A 15,337-nucleotide genomic window follows, 5' to 3' on the forward strand; every position below is an offset into this window, starting at 1 on the left:
GGTAAAAGTGTCAGAGGTAAAAATGGCAAAGGCAAAAATGGCAGAGGTAGTTATGGCAGAGGTAAAAATGGCAGACGTAAAAATAGCAGAGGTAATAATAGCAAGGGCAAAAATGTCAGAGGCAAAGATCATGACATGCAACATCAATGAGGAAAAGACAGAGCCTTTCCGGTGTACATCAGTCATAATTATTAACCTTGAATGGACTCCTATAGATTGGATTGACACTAACTTTAGTGAATCACTGTGCTCAAACAACTGCCATTCGCCAATGTCAAGCAATGGATAATTCGGTTTCCGCGTTTGCGTACCAATTTGTTTATGCTCAATTTTATCAATTTGAAAAAGCGAAATAGGCATTTCATTTCAGCATTGCATATACTTAGTCAAACAGTGTACTTCCTCTATTTCACTTATTAGCAACTTGGCAAATCGATTAGTTTTGTTTATCGATATGTGTATTGGTCAATAGATGATCAATTCAAACGTTTAACAGTACAATTCATGTAAACAGATATATCAACATCCTCACACATACACGATGCACATCCATACGCATACAGGTATATCATGGATTTACTCTTAATATTGTTTATCTCTTATCCTTTTCATCAATTGCCAACTCGCCCACTCGTCACATGGTCTACTTTTATCTCGTCTAATGCAGGGGCGGTGGAATCGGAGGAGCAGGGAGGGGCACGTGCCCCCCCCCAAAAAAAAAAAATCCTCGTAGGAAAAAATGTCCTTTTCAAAATGGAAAATGCCCTTTGCTTATTTATTTATTTATTTTATTTATTTATTTTGTTTTATTTACCCAGGGTGGTCTCTTCAGTACAAAGCTGCTTCACAGGAGAGCCCTGTTAAGATACAAACATATCATAGTAATATAGAATGTAAAAAGAGTAAAGCATTACATACAACATACAGAGAAATATAAAACCAGAAACAGCAACAAATAACACCAGCATAATAAATATCAATACTTAAAAATAGAGTAATACAATAAAATCAGTGTCGGATGAAGACAAGTACTAGCAGCTGCCATTAAACGTCATTATAGGGGTCTTATCCTTGATTTTTTTTAATTAAAATCAAATAAAAATGCTAAACAGGTTTAACATATATAAACATATAAACATAGATTACATTAAAAAAAATTAAGACAAAATCCCTCCCCATCCCAAACCCCAATAAAAGGCCACTAAATCACGTAAGATTATATTATCAGGATTCAGTAAAAATGTATTTAGTTTACTTTAAAAAATTAACTAAAATTCTAAACTTAGCTGTATACAATGCCTCTTAAAAATAACAAATGATCCACAAGTTTGTATATTTAAAGGAAGGGTATTAAAAATGACGATTGCTTGATAAGAAAAAGTTGATTTCATATACTGTTCTAGATGTTGGGACATGGAAAAGATTGGTTGCAGCATACATGGCATATCTTGTAGAGTAATACATTGGTCTATAGGAAACGAGTCTTGTTAGATACATTGGTACAATGTTATTAATTATTTTTTACATCATTATACAGTAATTGAATTGTATACGTTGTTGGACGGATTGCTAGTTTAGGGTATGTAACAGAACCTTAGTTGGTGTATATCTAGCGACATTAAAAATCCTTCTAGCGTACTATTTTGAACTCGTTGTAGTTTGGTAATGTTATGCTTCGTTGAGGTTCTCCAAAAAAATAATGCAATAATCAAGGTATGATACAAACATAAAATGATATAAATCAGTTACTGTTTTCTGTGTTAGATAAATCCGAATTCGACGTATACATGCAGCGAAACGAGAGAGTTTAATTATACAAGTGCATCAATATGTATTTGTTAAATATGATTGGAACCAGTTACTTTCAGTGCATTGTATACTATACAATAACATTTTTGAAACAGTGCAGAATCACATCGAAAGCTCTCCGAAGGTCTAAGAATACAGCACCCGTTCGGTAGCCAGACCTCATATTTTGTAAAATATATTCAGTGATGTCAAGGAGGCAAGAATTTGTGGAATGAAATGGTCGAAATTGTGGCTGATTAAAAATCAATCGGAACACCACCAGTTCTAAGTGAAAAATTAAATATATAGGTTAGAGGCCAGCAATAAAATCTGCAGCGTCTTTGATTAATCGAGGGTGAAGGTCGTCGACACTATAAGCTTTATTCGTATCAATATTTTTAAGCTCTTTTAATAAATTTATTAATGCCCCTCCATTGTGACATTTCATTTATTTCTGTAAAACAAAATATCGTATCAACAATTGGTATATTTTTAATGCAAGGATCATCTATATTACCAACATCTATTTCTGTCCTTTGTGTGTCTGAATTACGAATTATGTCTCTTACAGTATTGAATATATGATTGAAAACATTACCAATTTTATTACTATTCTCAATTATTTTACCCTCAAATTGTAGATAATATTTATCATTGGTTCTACTTGTTGGCTAAAGCTCTTTTATTGTTTTCCAATTTTGTTTCAGATCACTTGAGAAATCTTTTAATTTATTGTTGTAAAATTCACGTTTTATTTTTTTATTCATATTGTTTATTCTATTACGAATATGTTTGGATTCAGACAAAAGTAATTCATTTTCTCTGCATCTCCAGTAAATTAAAAATAGACGAATTTAGATTTGTTAAATTCTCTGTCTCTTCTAAGAATTAAATATTCATTTGTTATCCAAGGAACAGGATTATTCTTTTTCTTATACTAACATAAGGCGCATGTGTGTCACACAGTTCAATTAACTTATCGTTAAAAGTTAACCACATCGTATTAACGTTTTATTTGTCTGAAAATGATTCATCCCAGTTTAATAAAGTAAGGTTATCTTTGAAGTTTTCTGAATAATAGTTACGAAAAGATCTCATAATTGTAATCTTCGGATAGGATTTCAATTTCTTTTCTTTGAGATTTTCATATATCAAAGACTGATCGCTTATACCGACCGATCGAACACAACACGACAATGTATCCAGGCTGTCAGATATAGGAAAAAAATCAATTAGTGTTTCACTGTATGGAAAAATGCGAGTTGGCTTTGTGATCACTTGTCTAAACTGAAGGGAGCCACACAAGTCTGTGATGTTCCGAAAAAAACGTTGTTTGTTAACATATTACAATTCATGTCTCATGTGATTAGTATTTATTTCTTATATTACAAATGTTTTCAATCTTATATTCTAATTCTTCAACACAGCTATTATTGCCTTGTGAGGGCGATACACAATACCTAGTAGGCATGATTTCTGGTTGGTTATTTGGATTTCCATCCACATTAATTCCAAAGAAATCTTTTCAAGGTCATTTGTCTTTTTATGTGTAATATTTGATTTAATATAGCAGCCAACACCACCACAAGTTCTATCTTTTCTCTCTAAGTTATATGGATTAGATTCTAAAAACAACTCTCTTTCATCCTTTTTATTCATTAAACTGTGAACATTAAGGTGTGATATTCTAATTCCTCTTTCTGTTGGGAATTTATGTGATTTGAATTTTGAGTTCTCGTTAGAATTATATTGGGATTATCTTGCTAGATGTACATTTATTATATCTTTTTGAGGTGAATTTCAACGTAAGAAGGAAGTTCATTTATTAAACAGTTACTACAAATCCAGTCAATCGTCGACATGAAAATATTATCTAATACATTTCCACATTTCAAATTAGACCATTTTGAACATTTAACACAAAGGATAACTTTGTGATCGTTTCTAACGGACTTATTATAAACAATCGACGGGAAAGCTAGGTTCATAATTTGAGTGTTGCGTTCATATTTGTCCTTTTGTAGTTTTCATGAGTGTACAGTTTTTCCCTTTGGTTTTCAGAAGTGATAGTTACCCATCTTTGTGTTGACTTCAGAAGGGCTTTGACTCTATCAACAGTTTTATATACCTTCGATATCAGATCAGGTTTTGTTAGCAGCGTTGACGAGGGATTGACAATGTCTTGTAAGGTCTTCATGGATGAAGATCCTGGTTCCTTATAACTTTGTTCTGTTACTGTAGATCATTTTCCTGACGTTAGAACGAGCGAATTTCAAGGTAATGGCACGAGGCCTGGCACCTTTTGACATTCCTGATCGCGACGTGAGACGATGACTCCGATCGATATCGGTTGATCTTAGATTGATGCCCAGCTTCTCGTTGACCACTTGTCGTCTGACTTCGTCCGTGTTTTTCGTCTTCCTTCTCTGGAATGCCGTGGAACCGGAGACAGCTTCGACGACTCCCTATATTGTTCCTCGATTTCACTTAAAGATTTGAGACTCGTGATTTCTTTCCTAAGTTCATTGACCTTTTTTCTCAGAGATGTTATTTTGCCCTTTTGATTTTCAAGATCCAATTTAACAGCGTCGTACACTAATTGCGTAACATTGTCTACGATCACGTCAACAATAGCATCCACGAGCCTTTTATGAGTCTCCTCGGCACAACCAGCTTCAACAATAGATTTCTGAAGAAGATTTAAACTAGTCTGAATTCCTTTTCCGATGCCCGTGATTCAGTTGAGTGCCCAGCATCTCTATCACTCGGACGCTGATTCTGCAGCGTCCGACTCCGACCCACAAGGGTTTTGGGCAGATCCCGTTGAATCTGGGTTACTCCTCGTAACCGGACGAACCATTTTCTTTTCAGCTTGAAAATATCAATTTAGACGATATCAGTATGAATCATAAAGCTGATACAAGTGACTGTAATAATCCAGACCAGATTTCGTTAACTGGTAGCCTCGTTAAAACTTTCACAACTTCAAAAATGTCTAGCGTAAGGCGTGACAGCAAACTCTTTTGTTCAAAATAAAATGTGAAATGTGCCCTTTTTTTAAATGTAATACCCTTTGTGAAGTAAAACATAATACATTTTAGGTTAGAAAATCATATTTTTTTTTTTTTTGGGGGGGGGGTCGGGCTTGTTTGTTAAGGTACTCATTTTGATCTTGGTTATACAAATGCTCAGAACGTCAAATTTTCACGTTAGAATATCATTTTCCGCTTGCATTAGTTATTGTTATAAGGTACTATTTTTGTTCTTGGTTACAAAAATTGTTTACAATGTCCAGTTTTCAGGTTGGCGTATTACAAATATTCATTCGATTGCATTATTCAGTCATTAGATATAGCCCTTAGCAGCTCCCTTTACTGGTCAGTATATCAAAAATGTCAGCTCGCTCTTCGCGCTCCCGTCAATTCTCTACTTTTTTAATGATAAGAAACTCAATGGAATTTTAAATTTTCATGTATTTTTAAAGAGTAAAATGAATGTCCAAAAGTTCGAGCTTTCGTTTGGCGCTCGCAACATCTTGCGAGGATGTTCTATTAATAGTATAATGAGCGCCATATTAAGCAAAAAAAAAACACATCTTCAAATATGATTTTTTTTCCGAAACTGCTCGCATGCAGAAAAAGGAGAAGGATTAGATAAATAATTTATTAGTCACGAATCGCGTCAAAAAAGCTTAGCTCAACTTAATTACTACACAGCACAAAACCAATATACGCAGATGATACTCTGATCTTGGTGAAAAAAAAATCCGTTTGCACCAAAATGCCAATTTTGGCATAGAAGTGGTTTTTGGGGCTTTGCCCGCCCCCCCCCCCCCCCCTCCCGACAAAAATACATTCCGCCACCCCTGGACTAATACCCTTCCATCCATCACGATTTCGTCTAACAACCATTTGGTTCAACAGCCATTTAGTCAAATAATCACTTCGTCCAATCACTAATCTGAAAACCTGTTGGTGTACATGTAATATCCAATTTATTTTAATTCATGTCACTCAATCAGCACCAAGTATCATCAGGCAAAATGGTAAATTGCCATCGGACAAAATGGTTATTGGAGAAAATGGTGAGTGGATGAAATGTCAATTAGATCATGTGGATGGTGGGCCCATTAATGGTACGCCAATCGATAGTACATGAGTTGGTAATTGGACGGATTGGCATTAGACACTAGGAAATACCCCCCCCCCCCCCATCACATAACACACGTTTGTTTATAAATACAGTATGTAGAGAAAAAAATATGAGGCATATATATAATGATATGAATATGTCGAGTCACGCATAAATATCTAACGTGTTCGAAGAAAAATGTGAGTAAAGCTTTTATTTAGTTTTCTAATTCACCGTTATTGGAGACTATATATCGTCACTCGAAAATGCTAAGGGCATAACAGTGTTCACATTGAACTCTATTTTTAGTCATATTGTAGTTTATTATCCATTGATAGATCCAGACATATTGTGAGTTCCCTTGTCTGATACAAGTCAAATAATTCCATTTAAAATGAAAACAGATCAGGCGTGTATATTCAAATATCTTTGAAAGACTGCATGAAGCTTCGTACACAACCATTGGAATGGGGCAATATTGGAATATCGTACGAACAATCCGGTCTGAATACATCATACGACTTTATTCACCGATTCTTTATGAAAAATATGTTTCATTTGATTGCACTTGGTATTGTTGTACACTTTTTGTAATTTTCTACATAAAGGTGAAGCTTGTGACTAGGAAGATTTCAATCTTCAATGCTTGAAGAGGATTAGTATTGTCAAGGGCGATAATTCAAATTTACACTCTGAAAAATAATTGCTCAATATTTTGTAAAAAAGAGAACCCTTTACCTCTGTAAAAAGGGAATATTTTTTTTGCCATATTTTACTTAACTACATATAATGTGCGGAACATTTGACACAATGGAGAATGTAAGATCTTTAGTATTTATGTTATGTAAAAGGGAACACGGTTGTTGGGTAAAACACGGAACCACACAGGTTGAGTAAACTATTTTACAGTAAATGCGCAGTATTTTACTCAACAAATGTGCAGAATATGTTTTACACGACGAGGAATGTAACATTTTAAGGATTTATGTTGGGTAAAAGGAAAACATGGTTGTTGTTGGGTAAAAAGCGACACAATACATGTTGTGTAAAATGGTTTAATATTCAAAAAGTGTGCATAATATCTGGCACAAAAAGAAACATGAAACTCTTTAGTATTATGTTGGTTAAAAAGGAACGTGGCTGAAGTTGTTGCTTTATTTGAAGGAATTATTGTTTATTCAATTTTATTCCAATGTCGTTTTTTAGGCATGTTAGATTTACAAGAGTTTAAGTTGTAGCTGTACGAACAGGCTGACTAAATAACACCTTTAGAAAATAAATTATTTTATTTTGTTTAAGGGTTAAATCTATGTTATGTTACTCAAATTGGCAACATCAATATTTCAATTTTAATGCTAGATGCTTCTAATTGAGTGTGATGTGTTTGAAACCAACACACATACTTAGGAACTTCGATTTTTTCTACCTCAAATTTAAATGAAAAAATGGTGATCTTCAACTTTCAATGTGTTGCCATCTTAAGGAATTTAATGATTGTTCTGATTGCAAATAAAATCCTGCCCTTAAATACATTATATCGTTTACCAACATTAGGAAGAATGTATGTTACATTCATACTATTTCGACCATAGGAGTCGATTTCTTGTGATGATTGGGGGGTTGATCGGCGTGGAAGCAAAGCAGCCGAGGGAGGAAGGCTGTGGGAGGGGGAACTGCGTAAATTAATATGTATGCGAAAATCTCATTGTTGAGGACTATAGAGCAGAACCAAATGGGATTTTTACCTCAGGACTTGTTGACTTTGGAAGGGCTGGTTACAAAAGACTTGCGACCGTCATTCTCAATAAAAAAATCCGTTCTGTGAGCACATAGTTTTGTTTTCCTTTGAATATAGTACTGATCTTTATTTGCTATCTTTGATACAGTACTCTTTTAGGATACGTTTTATGCAATATTTATTGGGGTTTGCAAAGTTCGATTCTTGTACAAAACAATAACCCCTTTCTGCTATTTGTTACGTATATTTTTTTCTCACCAAAAGTGCGACTATTGCTGCAAATTGTTTGACACGATAGCGGAAAAAAATATTTTTGACAAAAAACCAAATTAGGGAAAACCAGACTCATCCGAAAGAAACAAAAAGGAAGTTACTCGCGCAAAAACACTAATTGTCCATAAGTTGGTGATACGCCGTTTGAACTTCCTCTTTCGTTTAAGTTATGAATATGAAGGTTTTTTTAAGATTAATGCGTTTGAAAATCAAATTTTCTATCAGATTTTTGACGAAATGTAAAATTTTGCCCCCCCCCCTCTTCATCTCTGTCCCTGTTTCCTTTTCTTTCCTTTTTTCTTGGTCTTGAAAAAATAAGTGGGGTGGTAGGCAGCCCCCCCCCCCCCCTATCTGTACGCCAGTGCTAATGATCTACTAATAATAAAATGTTGTTATTGGTTAATGAATAATTGTCATAGAACGAACTGGTTCGGAAAGCTAATAGCCTTTCGGGAAAAGCTCCCCGGTTTTCCGTAAAGCGTGCGTTAATTTGACTCCCCTTCCTCAACCCACCCTTTCGAGAAAATCTCCCGGTTTTTCTCGAAATGGTGGGGTCATCCCCGGATCCCCGCTCTGCGAACGCGGATGATTGTAACAAACCCTATAAATCGTAGTAAGAGTAGCACTGGCAGTATTCGTGATAATGATGGCGGCAATCATAACCGTAAAATTGATAATAATAATATAATCATTATTATTATCGTTGGCAATCTTGGCATGACAGAACGGTCATGAATCAATATATTCAATTCATTTACAGATATTTGTTTTGAAACGTTTTTATTTAGTATAACCATCTCATACACATATTACAAAGAGGTTTAATAACAATATGAAATAACAGTGTGCAGTATGGATAGGTTACATTTTGATAAAAAAATATATACAAAAACAACAAAGGGAAAATATTAGAAACACAGAGAAGCAATACAAGTCTGTTCGTCTACATTACCCAAAATCTAATAGATTCCATTTTCTAAAAAATCTATACATTGTAGACTCCCTATAAGCAATACACTTTTTTTAATTTACTGGTAAAAAAGTCAAAACAAGGAAGGATATATTAATATATTTACACAGATATAAAGTTTTCTTTGCTACAATAAGGCAATGATTCAATAACACATCTTGCTTGTTTTTAATTCCGAATAAAATCTCTTCATCCTTTACCTAGGATATTTTTTTTTAATTTACTATGCCACCATCTTAAAGTTCATTCACAAAATCTCGAGTATGCGAACATTCTACCAACAGGTGTTCAATTGTTTCCTGACTTGTTTACAAAAAGAACACATCTCATTATCTACAACTTTCATTTTCTTTAACTCTTCAGGAGACTGAAGACGGACTGAAGACGGACAGTCAACCTGTCCGAAACGTCGAGTCTCTCTACTACTCATCATCTCTACTCGCCGACGCAAGCCATCATCTCCTCATCAGCTCTACTACTCAAGCTGTTCTCACTCAACATTCCTTCTGGTTTCCAGTCCTTTTCAGGACTTTTCTCAAGAAAGAATACTCTATTCTCAAATCTCCACTTTCTCGCCTATCCACTTCCTTCTCTTCTTCTATCCACTACTTCTATAACACTCCACATGGTGTACCGTAAACAACATCAGCAATTGTACATGCCACCATGCAAACCTTCAAACAACATCAAACTGGTACGAAGTCTTTATTCTGTCGCCGTGCAAGTGACCATTCCATCATGAAAACTGAATTATTCATAATGGTAACAAAATATCGATGTACATTGATCAAATACAATGTATAGAAAATAAGCAAGAAATGTGCAATGATATCGAAACGAGACAGGGTGTGAGTCAGTTTTAATCAAAGAACAATACACGAATACCAATAGGCCTATTGTAGAAAAAAAAGACATGATTATGCTGTGGAAATAATGTTTGTAGTGTTTTTCTTTTCAATAATTTCAGTTTATTTAATGAATGAAAATAAAACCTTGACAGAAAAACAGATCTTTCAAAATAGTAGACTCGGATTTTTTTACGAATAGAACACGGTCAGATAGCTCTACATAAAGTGTGGAAATTTAATTTCGATTGCACACAATATTATAAATGTGTTGGTGAGTTGCTTTGTTCATTATTCTATAACTCCATATTGTAAATCATTATTGCACTCTATCTACAAGTTATTACCAATTGGGTTAATATACTAGGACAATACCACATATTCAGGTTGTCTTGTTTAGCAAAGATAATATTCAAACGTGAGAAAAAATGACGGGTCATTTCACCCTGTGAGCTTGGTATAAACGATTAAAAAATAACCAAAGAGCAAATGCACAGTAGAGTATTTTGAAGAAACTAAATGAAAGTCTTGATTTTCACATGGATCTCTGTCCATTCGAGGTATCCTAGACTTCAATGATGAATGGTTTTATGATATAAAAGGTGAAAGAATTCTGACGCAAATGGTCGATGTAATCTCATGCTGATAAAAGATGAAGAAAACCCGTTTGTTGTGTATACATGAACATGCTGATGTGTATACGGCAAACATTATTACATAGCAAAAAAATCATGTGATATTGTACACAGAAACATTAGAAAGTACTGAGAACATCCAGGAAATGAGATGAAAGTTTGTACGACGAGATCCCAATAGCATAGAACATCCGCAGAATATTACCTCTGTTTTCTGCCTGTGACCATCATGACCATGAAGTGGTCGACGTATTGCATCACAAAATATCCTGAATCTAAGATATTTAAATGAATAAAGGAACGATTTTTAAATTCAGAATACCTCCTAAATAAGTGTTTGTATTTGTAAAAGATGCTGACATTATTCCATATCTAGCCATGGAACATTCGACGATTTATTGTACCTTATTTTTTTTAAGAGAGATAAATTTTATCTACGCAATGTTCAGATAATAAAAAAATAATTGGCATTTATATAGCGCTTTATCAATCTACGACTGTTCAAATCTGTTCACAATCATTATTACCCGGTATACTGAATTCATAGCATTTCAAGCAGCCTGTTAGGCGCACACTTGCTAAACCAACCGCAATGACGGTTGTTTCCTACCGGTACCCAATTAACACCTGGGTGAGAGTGGCAAAGTATGGATTTAAGCCTTGCCAATAAAAGGACGCTAGACCATGGTGGGATTCGAACACAGTCATGACCATCTGCTTACAAGGCGAGAGTCAGAAACGCTAAACCAGGGCGCTTCCTGTACTTCTAAGAGAAATTAGGATACAAATGTAGACCAACATCTGCAGTGTTTGTACCACAGCTGATTCAAGGAGTCTGCATACATGTAGGAAAAGAACAAGTCAAGAAGGATGAAAGGGGGAAAAGAGGGGAAAAAGAGGAAAGAAAGGAAGACAAAGTCTGCAAAGCAGTCTAAGTCTAATGGCTCGCTTCGCTCGTCCTTTCAGACTGGTTTGCATCGCAAACCAGCAGCAGCGCGCTTCGCGCGCTGAGATCCCATCTCACGAGCCATTCAGAGTCTGCATAGCAGACTAAAGAGAATCTGATGGTTTTTGAAGGGGAAAAAATAAGAGCAGAGAGAGAGAGAGAGAAATGGATTCGAAGAATGACAAAAAGAGAATAACCAAATGAAGATTTTAAATAAGGGGAAGGGTGAGAAAAGAAGTTCAAATGCATCGCTTAGTGCTTCAATTAGGTTGCAAATTAAAAACACGCTCCTAAAACGAAATAATTTGCCCGCCCAAAAAGTTGGTGTGTGTAGTTTTGTCTGGGTCAAAATTGAATATACGTGGTCATGGACGTTTGTAATGCGCTTACCTTCAACAGGGTTTTCCAATATCAACGATGAAAAGAATTTCCTGCATGGTGCATCATATTACCATTCATGATGACTGGATTGCACTTTATCTTCCACATTCAAGCACATTCAAGATAGATGTAGGCGTAGGTGACGTCACTTGGTATCCTTCCTCTGAGAGGTAGGCCTATCATAAAAGTTAGGACAACCCTTAGAGTCATGTAATTCGGTTCCTGGTGAATTATTGCAACTTAGTTCATGTACTGCAAAATGCCAAACCCGACTGCCAACTTCATCAACGCCCGCAAGCAAAGTTTGTAAATTGTATAAAGGAGTTTAACCACGAATATGACATTGAAATCTGTGTTCGATCAAGCGGGACGAGGTTTTGTGCAGCTTGATAGTCATGATAGTGTTGGTGCGAATGTATTGTGAATGTTTAGGGAACTCTAGTTTGCACAAGGGGAGTGGGTGTTCATATTATTTATTTCGCATTTTCTTGTTTTCATTGACATGATAGAGATACTGTAGATGGAAATAATAGATAAAATGGGGACGGAATTAGAGGGAGAGAAGAAAAGAGAGAGAAATAAATACTGTGCAATACGTAGTAATGTCTATCGTTCGTGTCAAATGATACTGTATATGTTATCTTAATACATGGAAGAGGAATTCGTTTTCTGATCCTCAGGGTGTCGTGTTGTGGGCGTTTATGGGTGTGTATACGTTAAGAGTGGATTCATTCATTTCATTTATTTATTATGAAATATTAGGATAAGCTCTCTGAAAGGTACCCTTGTTGTTATTGTTTTTTTCGCGTATTTAACTTAATATATCTACAAAGTTTAAATGCGACTTTCCATAGGTATAATTCAGCTTAGAAAAAAAAACACTCATATACCAGGGAATGATTGCGTGACTGAGATATCACACAAGGAATATTTCATTTCAAGTGATAATATAGGAAATACAAGAGTTGAAGTATGAATGCTAAAAGATGTCGAATCTTGCAGAAGAAAGTAAATCTAAAAATCTTACCGTGCCTTACTGCTGTTCCTTCTCCTTAAAGAGGTTGGAGGTCATGGTTTTCCATCTGTCTCTGTCCAGCGCTAGCTCACAACATACGTATATCTTTCTGCCTGTCATCTCCTCAATATTCCCAAGCCAGATTTTCCCTTTTCGCCCCTCCCTCCTGTTCCCTCAAATTTACCCTTTATTATTCTATCTGGCAAAAATTCGTGTCTTCTGGTATGGGCATTGTATAAGAATTTGTGTTCCTTCAATAATATTAATCGTTCTGTAAGATCCATGAGTTTCGATTTCCTTTCTTTCCATAATATTCGTACATGAAGATGGACAAAACGTAGCATTTATTGAGGCATAATCGTGTGTTAACTGATAATCCGGTTGATGAGAAAGCGTTCGTTGCAAGGCAGATCCTTCTTTTAATTTCTCGTTCAAATGTGTCATCCTCTGTTATTTTCTCACCAAAGTTTATAAGACTATTGACTTTTTTCACCACCTTCCGTTTTTAAAAATATCTGTAATAGGGCATTCCGTTTTTGTGTTCTAAATGTTTATTTTCTGGTCTAATTGTTCATTTCTATATTTGATAATGGTTACAAGTGACTGTATATCTTCTCTGCATTCAACCAAAAACGACTGTGTCATCTGCATAGCGAAGGTTATATAAAACTGAAATCTAGTGCTTGAAATTGACAGAGATTCAAAATATTCAACGCTGAAAGACATAGAGAAACATATATAATGGTGAGTCAGAAGTAATCAATTGGTAATTTAAGATTTTAAGTCATGAAAAATGATGGCAATTTAGTGGAACAAAACTCGAGACCGTTGCATCAGAAACTTTGCCGTTCCTTAACAGAAGAAAACTGAATAAAACTGGGATATTAATATCCGAGGACCTTACCGCTATAAACTAAAAGTATGGAATCTTGAACACAGAACGGGAATAATAAAAATGTTTCGTTTTTTGGTATCTAATGGATGTAAAAACATTCGCAGCTCTGTAAAGTCAACCAAGAAGCTCATTACGTCCGTTAAAGAAAATCAAAACCGAAGAAGAGAAGCAATCTTATTGGAAAGAGTATAATGAGAGGAACAAATAATAAAAAGTTTCATCAAAATCGGTTTTGAAATAAGCAAGTTATGGAAATTGGAAAGTCTTGTTGTTCTTACTATGCATGCTATGTGGATCCTCAAATTGGCAAACGTGCTTCAAAATGGCTAATTTTGTGTACAACTCTCCGTTTATTTTGTACACATATTTTCAGAATTCCCCTTTATTTTAAATATTTCACATTATCTCCTCCTGACCTTGACATATATGGTGCTGAATATATTTTCCCATGACATATGTTGTGCTCAGAAGGAGGCAAGATGCAATTTGAAAGATAATGAGGAAAATATGAAAATTTGTGTACAAAACAAATGGAGAGTTATCCACAAAATCAGCCATTTTGAAGCACGTTTGCCAATTTGAGGAATCCCATAGAAAGCGCAACAAGAGTTTTCAAACTCCAAATACTTGCTTATTTCATAACCGATTTTTATGATTTTTTGTATTGTTCCTCTCAATTTACTATTTCCAATAAGATAACTTCTCTTCTTGGGTTTGGTTTCCTTTAAAAAAAGCATCAGACTTACATGTATATGGCATAGTTAGCTATATATTACTTATACATGTATTATTTTTTCTTCCTGCATTTTCTATCATTGCAAGTCAAGCCTCTGGGAACGATTTTGTTTTTTCAATGGGGATGCTGACGTAAATTTGGAAGGCAAAAGAGGTATTCCACCGGAAAATAAAAGTTGTTTTGTTTTATATTCCTCCATTGCTTCGCATCTTCCAGAATTCCAGGAGTGCTGCTTATGTAGAATAATACACGCAGCACCCCCATTAAAATATTGGGGGTGCTTCGGCATCCCCGCTTCCCAGGGCCATGTTACAGGTCTATTCACATCCTTGTAATACATCTCACTTTTATTATTTTGCTGAACTTTTTTATCATAAGTTTTGTTTTAAGGATAAATTCGTTTTGGGGTAGGGATAATCTTTGTGGCATATTATGTCAACAATTTGTGAAAGTAGATTTTAAAGTCTATTATTTACGAAACGCTTTAAATGGATACCTATTAGATGTTCATCTTTCTCAGTAATGGTACAATGATCTATTTTACCATTTTGTAAACTGGATTTGTCCACGTTGTGTATTTTAACATTTACCCTTTCCAGCTGAGTAAGACCATTTGCAACCAAAACGGAAAGCAAAACAGTCACATAATTTTATCAATAATTCTTGTTTTTAAGCACAGTGAGATTCCGGTAATTTCAGTGAATTATGGGTAGGGATTTAAATTTATTCAATTGAGTGGGGTCAGCTTATTGAAGAACCTCGATGAAATTAGTGATATATTTATTACATGTATGCAATAATTATATATTTGTGGTTGCCAAAACGTTTAGGCTTAATGATTTACTGATATACCTGTAAGATAGTGACGTACGGCCATGCGTTTTGATTTGAGCAAGTAAATATGTGGAGTAGAGTATCTACAAGACAATTTCCAGCAATGAAATATTCGTTTCATGGAAGCCCTCAACAGATCACTTTAACATT

This window comes from Lytechinus variegatus, chromosome 4, assembly GCF_018143015.1.
Source record: "Lytechinus variegatus isolate NC3 chromosome 4, Lvar_3.0, whole genome shotgun sequence".
Lineage (NCBI taxonomy): Eukaryota > Metazoa > Echinodermata > Echinoidea > Temnopleuroida > Toxopneustidae > Lytechinus > Lytechinus variegatus.